Here is a 10,130-nt window from a genome sequence, read left to right as displayed (position 1 = left end):
CCTCTGTGTATGAAATGTGCTATACAAATAAACTTGCCTTGCCTTGCCTTGCCTAGGTGGCGGAATGATACGAAAGGTGAAGCGGTTACAGTGCCGATATCAGCACAATATCGCATAGGTCTTAGCCAATCAGATTCGAGAACCAGAAAGAACTGTTGTATAATTTCGCATACGTCATCACCTCTTGACGTGATGACGCATTACGTGAGGTCGCGCTGGCGTGTCACAGGACCGGAGAAAGAAGAGAAGTTGTGGTTTAAAAGTGCATAATTGTAATTTTTGGCAAGAAAAATAAAAAATGTTTTGCTAGATAAGACCCTTATGCCTCGTTTGGGATCGTTTAGAGTCTTTTGAAACTGCAATTTTAAACTGCATTAAAACTGTTAAGTGTTGGGGTCCATTAAAGTCCATTCAAATGAGAAAAATCCTGGAATGTTTTCCTCAAAAAACATAATTTCTTCTCGACTGAACAAAGAAAGACATCAACATTTTGGATGACATTGGGGTGAGTAAATGATCTGGATTTTTTTTAAGAAAATGGACTAATCCTTTAAAACTAGAAAATAAAAAAAAATCTTTGTCAGGCGGTAACGTTCCATGAGGAACATCCAGAGAACCTTTTTGTTTTACAGAAAATGTAAAAAGGGAGAAAAATAGCTTCAATGGTTCTTTGGGGAACCAAAACTTGTTCCACTGTATTGCTGTGAAGAACCTTTTGCAGCACTTTTATGAGTATGTAGATTCTTTAGTTCTATTGTTTGCAACTAAAAATACCCCGTAAGAGTAAATTATGACAGATTTGTGGAATGTGATACTGACATTTCATTTTGTGGGGAACTATTCATAATATGTGACCCTGGACCACAAAACCAGTCATAAGGGTCATTTTATTGAAACTGAGATGTATACATCATCTGAAAGAAGAAGAAATAGGCTTTCTATTGGTGTTTGATTTGTTAGGATTTGTGATAGGATGATTGGCCAAGATAAGGGTGCAAAAAATCTAAATGTTTAGAAAATCGCCTTTAAAGTTGTCCAAATAGAGTCCTTAGCAACACATATTACTAATGATTAATACATTATTTTTATATATTTACAGTAGGAAATTTACAAAATATCTTCATGGAACATGATCTGTACTTAATATCCTAATGATTTGTGGTATAAAAAAATGATAATTTTTTGATAATGGTTTTGTGGTCCAGGGTCACAAATATACTCTTAGAAAGGATGTGTTTCGCTAGATAAGACCCTTATGCCTCGTTTGGGATCGTTTAGAGTCTTTTGAAACTGCAATTTTAAACTGCATTAAAACTGTTAAGTGTTGGGGTCCAATAAAATCCGTTAAAATGAGAAAAATCCTGGAATGTTTTCCTCAAAAAACATAATTTCTTCTCGACTGAACAAAGAAAGACATCAACATTTTGTATGACATGGTGGTGAGTAAATTATCTGGATTTTTTTAAGAAAATGGACAAATCCTTTAAAACTAGAAAATAATTTTTTTTTTTACAAAAGGATGTGTTAATTTTTTACACATCTTTTTTGTGATAAGCTACGGAGCCCCTAAAGTGACATGGAGCAAACATTAAATAAAGTTAAGTTTCATGTGAAAAAAATTCTGCACATGAAGGTTTTGCGTGAGCACATGAAAGTTTCACGTGAGCACATGAAACTAAACTTTAGATTTTTTTTACTCCAATGTCACCTTAGGGCCTCGGTAGATAAGCTTTAACACATAATGTGTAATTTTAACACATTATGTGTAATTTTAACACATTGTGTGTCATTTTGTGTTGATTTTGTGTTAAAATAAAACACAAGTTGTGTTAAATGTAACACAAAATGTGTTGTTTCAATAATAACAAAGAGATGTGTGGATTCTGGGACATCGCATTTAGGCTATGTTTACATTAATGCGTTTATGCTTTAAAACGCGTTACTTTTGCTACGTTTACGCCTTTCATCTACACTACATCACCGTTTTCGACCCTCATAAACGGATTCGTTCGCAAACGCTGCAGACCCTGTTTTAGTTTGAGAACTCAGACGTTGCTCTGAGTGTAAATGAACGTAGACGGAGTCTTATGTAAACGAACAGCTGATATTAACGTGACAGCGCATCATTTTCAAAGTAAAAATTATTTTATTGATGTAAATGTTGGTTTGCAATGGAGGTTTTGCCAAAAATAGTAAACATCTACCAACCAGCTATAAACGCTATATTGGATTGTTTTAACATGTATCCTTATAGATAATGTCTGTTTTATATTAATGTTTGAGTATTGTTTGGTTTAATGTGTTTATGTTTTGTTTAAATTTAGTTAGCTTACGAAAGATAGACTGTAATTTTATACGCCATATAGGCGTTGCAAAGGCCAATATGAAGGGAGAATTGTAATGGGTCAGACATTATTTTCCAGTTTAATGTAAGTTTTGTTTGCTACTTTAAAATGAATTTCGTTTCAGATAATTTGTCTCTTAATTTTAATCGATGTTTTGTTGATAAGTTTGTTGAATATAAATTAATAAAAACAATAAACTCAACGTCATTAATATAATGCTCGTTTAGGCGCTTGGCTTTTAGCTATTTGTGTGTTGCTAGCGGAGGACGTGCACGGACATCGCACACTTTTAAAAATTAATGCATTAAGCATTTCTGGTAGGCTAAAGCAATACTTTACTTCTTACTATATTTTGATTGATGTTTGCATTTGCTGACATTTATTTTTGCTTCAAGTTCGCTACTGTTTAGTACTGTTCACTTGAATGCTTTCTTTTTAAATCATAAAGACCTTTCTGTTTAGTTATAAAATCAAAATTAACCTATTAATCATATTAATATGTTGTAGGGGGGAAATAGAACAGTATAAGACTTTCCCAAACACATTTTTATAGGTTCAATAGTGTCTGTTATAGTTGCCAGCAAAGGACCCATGTATGACTTTTTGTCAATATCGCACACCCCTAGGCTGCGTAAACGTGCAAAGGTAAGCTATTATTAGAGTAATAAGTTATTTTACACTTATATGCGCATGCCCAGTTACGTGATTGGTCATGTTTCATGCGTTTATGGTGGTGTATAGTGTGGATGAAGATTCTTTTAAAAATGCCAGTATAAACGAGGATCGTTTTCATTTTAAAATGCCGTTTTTAAAACGCAAATGCTCTAATGTAAACATGGCCTTAGTGTGCTGTCCCAGAATCAACACTAATTGTTTTTAACACATTCGTTCTAAGAGTGTATAAAAAACTTAAGGCTTACATGATCTATAAAACAAATGTATCTACTCACTTCTGCAAGGGATCTTTGTTTACAATTTACGTTTAATTTACATACAAGTTAGTGAACATTACTTAGAATTTGTGTGTGTGTGTGTGTGTGTGTGTGTGTGTGTGTGTGTGTGTGTGTGTGTGTGTGTGTGTGTGTGTGTGTGTGTGTGTGTGCGTGCGCGCGTGCATGCGTAAATAAGAAGTTGAGAACATCAGAAGATATCTGAGAAAAGTCTCATAATGAGCAGTAATTTCCTTTAATTGACTGCTTTGCTTAATCGTCACAGTCCTCATGATGAAAGCCAGGTGAGGCTTTGAAGCTTCACTTTCATGGTCTGACGATAAGCTCATTTGAGTCACACAAGTCAGTCAGAGATACCGACATACCGTTACTCTTACATTTCCTAAAAATATCCTATCCTCATATTTAAAGGAAATCCTGTAATTAAATATTAAGCGTGCCCTAATATGCAACAAGCGATTAACGCTATTCCCTACATGAAAGATGTGGTTTTGTCATGGACCGATAGTAATGGGACATTTTGCTCAGAAGATTGGACAAGTTGTCAAGCAATGTAACTCTACACTGCAAAAAGTGATTTTCAAAAAAAAAAAAAAATAATAAAATCAAATGTTTAAGTGATTTAAAAATTTCTGCATAAAATAAGCAAAAAAATTTGCTTACCCCATTGGCAGATTTTTTTGCTTGTTTTATGCACAAAATCACATAAATTTGATATTTTTGGTCTAAAAATTATTTCTTGGGTCATTTTGCTTATCAAGACAAAGCATCTTAATTTAAGAATTTTTTGATATTTTTACCAAAAACAAGACAAAAATACTAAGAACATTTTTCCTTGAAAATATATATTTTTTCAGTGTACACATTATCACATAGCATGCAATGGGTTGTGTTCATTGAAGTTATAGGGCCCTATTTTAACGATCTAAGCGCATTGTCTAAAACGCACAGCGCAACCTCTAAATGGGCATGTCCGAATCCACTTTTGCTAATTTAACGACGGGAAAAATGTTTTTTGCGCCGAGCGCATGGTCGAAAAGGGTAGGTCCTATTGTAATGGGAGTATTTTGGGCGTAACGTGCAGTAAACCAATGAGAGTCTCAGCTCTCATTCCCTTTAAAAGCCAGTTGCGCTGGTGCTATGTCTAATCCCTATTTAGCTGACGGACTTTGTAAACTGAAAAAACTAAGCGGAGGAAGAAGATCCCCAGTTTAAGATTAATTAAATAATTGTGTTGGTTTTCACTTGTATTGAAATTGTTATTTTTTTATTAAAACCTTTAGAACCCGTTTTTCTTTTAGTCATGGAAGTAAAAAGCAGGCTTGTAATTGCTTTAAATTGTATGGCTATCCAATATCATCAAAACATAATTTACAAGTATGTAAGAAAAGGTTTGTACTGTAAAAATACTTTATTTGTAACAAACAGGAGATAAAGAATTTACAAATGGCTCATGCGCGTTTCAGCACTTTGGACAGCGTTTTTTTTTAGCAAAGAGTTTTTATAAGCATTACTTAAAAATGTTTCTCATCTCACCATATCCGCAGGTACAGAGTCATCATATAATAAATCCGTGAGGTAGCATTTAAAAAAAACATTTAAAAATAGATGCATTTGTTTAAAGCAAAGCATTTATTTACTTACCAGGCTGCAGGTGAAGCAGCTCTTTGCGCCTTCTAACGTCTCATAATTAGTCCTCATTTATGTCCAAGAGATTCAATAATAATCTTTTACATTCAATCCTTTAATCTTTCATATTTAAAAGCATTTTTGTGCTGCTGCACATTCATGTACTTTGTGATAAGCAAACCTGCGTTGTCCTCCCGTTTATAGGCGCATACTAATGCGCTCTTTAAATAACATAAAACACATTGCGCCACTGACTTTAGAGCAGGTTTTTGTTGGTCAATGGCGTAGTTTATTTTAGTTGCCTCAAAATAGCAACGCGCCAACAATGCGCCTGAACACACCTCATTTTCAGACCAGAACGCCCATGGGCGCAAAAGGGGGCGCAAATGCATTTGCTATTTAAACAACGCGGCGCTAAACGTGAAAATTAGGGTGGAAACTAGCGAAAGACACTTGTGTCGCGCATTGCGCTGCATTGCGCCGGGTGTAAGATAGAGCCCATAGACTGTAATGACTACTAAACATCTCATCCAATATAATTTTGTACCAGATATACTATTTTTATTATTAGTCATGAGCACAACCTATTTAAAAGCTAAATCATGAGTCCCTGATCCTTCCCATCAGGAAGGTTTTAGTGTGAATTACCTTGTCACCTTTCGTTAAGTCACTTTTTCACTTCCTCTTCAAAATGTGTGGAAACGTCTTAGTGAGACGTTAAAGTTTGCGCTGCATTACGCGGCCGAACCTTAAGGCCAGTATTGACGTGGTGTTGGTTGGCATTGATGGATGTAGGTGTTGCCTAGACTGACAAGCAGGTCTAAATTACATTACATTAGCTTGTTTCCCTCTGGCCTTTCAAGGCTACCGCTGCCCATCATAGCAAAGTGGTGGCAACTTCAGAGAGAGAGAGAGAGAGAGAGAGAGAGAGAGAGAGAGAGAGAGAGAGAGAGAGAGAGAGAGAGAGAGAGAGAGAGAGAGAGAGAGAGAGAGAGAGAGAGAGAGAGAGAGAAAGCACAACTTATGTTTTTAAGATGCTCAGGAGATGGGACCAAACTACCCTGTGACACAGACTTTAGCTTTTACAGTAATAAACTTTTTTTAAGTCTTTCAAATGGCAATTCCACACAAAATAAAAATCCTCACTTTGCAAACATTTGTGGTTATTTTTGCGGGACAAAAAATCTATTTTGAAGAATTTTTATTCAGAAACTCCCAAAAGGACAAAGTAACTCACCATAAAGCAGTTTTGCTTTCTGAAACTAAACAGATGTGGACTCTATTGATGTTGTTATGAAGGATGTATACGAAGGCTTGTGTTTCACTGAAATATTACAGCATTTGCAAATAAAAACAGACATAAAGGCGGCAAAATAATAACAACATTTTCATTTAGTGGGGAATTATTCTTAAAAAATAAATAAATAAATAATAACAAGGCTTACATGACATTACAAACACTTCTCTTCCGTTAAAAATGCTACTTATTTTTGTACCGTATAGGGGTGCGCGGGGCAAAAACCAAAGCAGGGTTAGTTGTAACATGGACTGTTGTTGCACAGGGTTCAGTGATTTGTTTTTCTTGTATTGTTTTCACGTTGGAAAAAAAAACGATCTCCAGCAAATTTATGGAAAGGTATAATGTTTTTTCCAGAGAGTTATTGATGAAAGAGTGTTTTGGTGGCATGTAAGTAATTTTTTTAATCATATGTTTTTTTTTTTTTCGGTTTCTGAGTTGGGTGTGTAAGATGTGATGTCATCTTAATCAGTGTCTTGTTGACTAAAACATAGCATCATTTTGAAATAGTTTGCAGCTCTTAGCAACTTTTTTGGTAGGGTTGAAAATATTTTCACCCAGCGGGGTTAATTGTAACGCTGTGTTACAACTAACCCCTCAGCACTTACAATATGAAAACCTCTAATGTTACCGTAATTCTTGCCATTTTAAATAGGCTACACACTAATGATTGCTTGTTGCCAACAAAATAAATGTGCCTGTCTTATCAAAAATTGTGTGTCAAAATTTATTTTTGTTTATAACTTTAAAATTTATTGAATAAGGTCAAGTCAAAGATTCAATTCATAATGAAATTAATGGCTAAAATCATACTTTGATTTTCATTATCTCAGAATCACGTAACTAAAAAAAAAAAAAATTGTGATATTGTCACGAATTTCCTCGTTTTTTTCATGATCAAATCACAAATTTCTGTTTATGTGTCATTGTCACGTATTGGTTACTCAACTGCCTTTTCCTATTTTCAAACCATTTTCGCTTTGGTTTAGGGTTAGATTTGGTGTTTGCGTTAGGATGTCACTTTAAGTATTGGTTTATAATTTTTTTAAATATATTTTCTGAATTTTAAACCAATGTTGCCTGGGGTAAGAAAATAAGACAAAACTGTTGGAAATGTGGAAATTTGTGACAATATCACAAAAAAAAATAATCAAAAGGTTACGTGACTAAGCTGCAAAAAAATGATTTTCAAGAAAAAATAATCTTAGTATTTTTGTCTTGTTGTTTTCAGTAAAAATATCTAAAAATTCTTAAATTAAGATGCTTTTTCTTGATGAGCAAAACGACCCAAGAAAATAAGTCTAGTTTTTAGACCATAAATATCAAATTTAAGTTATTTTGTGCATAAAACAAGCAAAAAAAAAAATCTGCAAATGGGGTAGGCAAATTTTTCTTGAATTAAGTGTTTAAGAAAAATGTACAAGATTTTTTTGCTTACCCCATTGGCAGATTTTTTTGCTTGTTTTATGGACAAAATCACTTACATTTGATATTTTTGGTCTATTAACTAGCTTTTTTCTTGGGTCGTTTTGCTCATCAAAAAAGAAAGATTCTTAATTTAAGAATTTTTAGATATTTTTACTGAAAACAAGACAAAAATACAAAGACATTTTTTTCTTGAAAATATTTTTTTTTTTCAATGTATATCACGAAATTTGTGAGACTGGGCTGTTTTTTTCTCACACATTTAGATATTTGAATTTATTTTTTAATTGAACTATGGTTGTATGAGGGATGAATAGTGTAGATACCCGTCTATTATAGGCAGATATATAAACAATATCCACTTCAAGTAAATAGACAAAATAGTATTGAAATATTTGCCGGCAAATTTGATTTTTAGCAAGTGTTACAACTAACCCCCTGTCTGTTACAATTAACCCCACCTATGGGGTAAGTTTAGTGTAATGGTAGAATTGTAAGTACTAGAAACAAACTTCAAATGGTCATTTGTAGCAGAGGTGTGTGTGTTGCTTGTGTAAAAATATAATTAATCAAACTCCAATATTTTTAAATGATTGAACCAAAACCAAAAAGCGTTAGGTTGTGCCCTGCTAGACAGAGCAAAATTATGGTTTGTAGTAATAATTCACACAAACTAATGATATTGTACTTGTGGAGGTATGGCAACCAAAAAGCAACAGATGTTGATGTCATTTTGGTTAACAGTGCAGGCACTGGAAATGACATCATGACAACGTTGCACATTCTTGTGGTGCCATAAGCCACATTTGACTGTAAGCACACTTTACACTCACAATTTCAAGGCGAAAATGGCTGCAACAAAATGCTTTGAAATAAATTACTTGCAGAGTTAAAAGCATCGTTGCTTTGACTTACTTTAGCCCAATTGTCCTTTTTTAAGTTAAGTGCCTGTTTAGGTGGCCTGGCATATTTCAAAGCATACATTTTGTTCTGTCTTGTTCGGGTTTAGGAAATGAAATAACAAATTCCATTGCCTATCCTCTTAGGATTCCTGGGATCAGTGTTACAAGTACCCCAGGTGCATTTTCTAAACACCATCAAAATGATGAGAGCATTGGATCTTCCAATGTTCCTCTACAGTGCTGAAACCCAAAGATGGCCGATTTCCAGTCACTGTGCAACTGATATCATTGGCTCATCTGTGTTCGAGGGGAGGGGCTTACGATATGTCAGCTGGATGTAAAAGATGCTTTGTAGCACATTTTGCTAGTTAGGCTATAAACTTTATTATAAGTGGTAAACTAAGCGCCATGTGTCTTGAGGTTTCCTTTAATGTTACAAAATATAATATTACACCAGCCATTCATCACCATACTGGACCAGTTAATATGGGTATCTATATTACTATCAATCCAAAGTCACCATATAAACCATATTGTAAACAATTACATATGGAAACTATCACAAAGCACTATGAAGAATCGTTTGGGAAGCGTTTTACACTGTTTAAATGGAAATTGTTTCATTATGGTTATATTGCAGATTTTGCATAAAAAGACTGTTCAGCAAAAACTGAAACTGAAAATAATGATCTGGAGTACAGTACATTATATTAAATGTATATATAAATATATATATATAATATATATATTTATACAACAGTTCTTTCTGGTTCTCGAATCTGATTGGCTAAGAGCTATGCGATATTGTGCTGATAACGGCACAGTAACCGCTTCACCTTTCGTATCATTCCGCCACCTAGTGAATGGAGGTCCTCTAAACAGGCTCATCTCTGAATGGAAACACTGCAGACACACACAACCGCGCTGTTTTGAATCACTCTCCGTGTGTCTCATTAGTTCACTAGCTCATAAATCAGTCTGTGAATCCCAAGTTATTATTCCGTCAAAGATCAGCCCTCTTGGATGTTACGTTAAAGTTAATGGGAGTTATGTCTTGTCACATCGTGTGGACGATTAACACTTGGAAAGAGGAATGTAAACACTCGTTTTTTTCTGGAGCTATATCTCTTATCAGAACACGAAAACACGTGGAACTGCAGGTAAGCACCGCAGCTTTTAAATGTGGACATTGATCATTTATTTAATCGTGACGTGACTATTAAAACATGTTATGAGATATCGCCACTGGTATATTTATAAGCAGCATGCAAAAACATCTCTCTGACACTTATAAAAAACCGTTTTATATAGTACTGACAAGAACGAAGTCTAATAATAACCGAGTGCTCGTATCGCGTTATGATGAAATAGTAAACCAATAGTAACATTATAGAAGTATAGTTTTATTAACTTTTACCTCGCGCCAAAACAATAACAACACAAAAGACACTAAATGTGAATAAGAAAACAAGTAATATTTTCATCATGACACCAAATACTGCTGATTTGATCTAATCAGGCCAACATGAGAGCCAGGGAATCCCTGTCAGAGATGTAGCCCAGAGAGGGCGGTGGTCAGCGG

Source organism: Misgurnus anguillicaudatus, unplaced genomic scaffold (assembly GCF_027580225.2).
Source record: "Misgurnus anguillicaudatus unplaced genomic scaffold, ASM2758022v2 HiC_scaffold_34, whole genome shotgun sequence".
NCBI lineage: Eukaryota > Metazoa > Chordata > Actinopteri > Cypriniformes > Cobitidae > Misgurnus > Misgurnus anguillicaudatus.
This window is presented reverse-complemented; position numbering follows the sequence as displayed.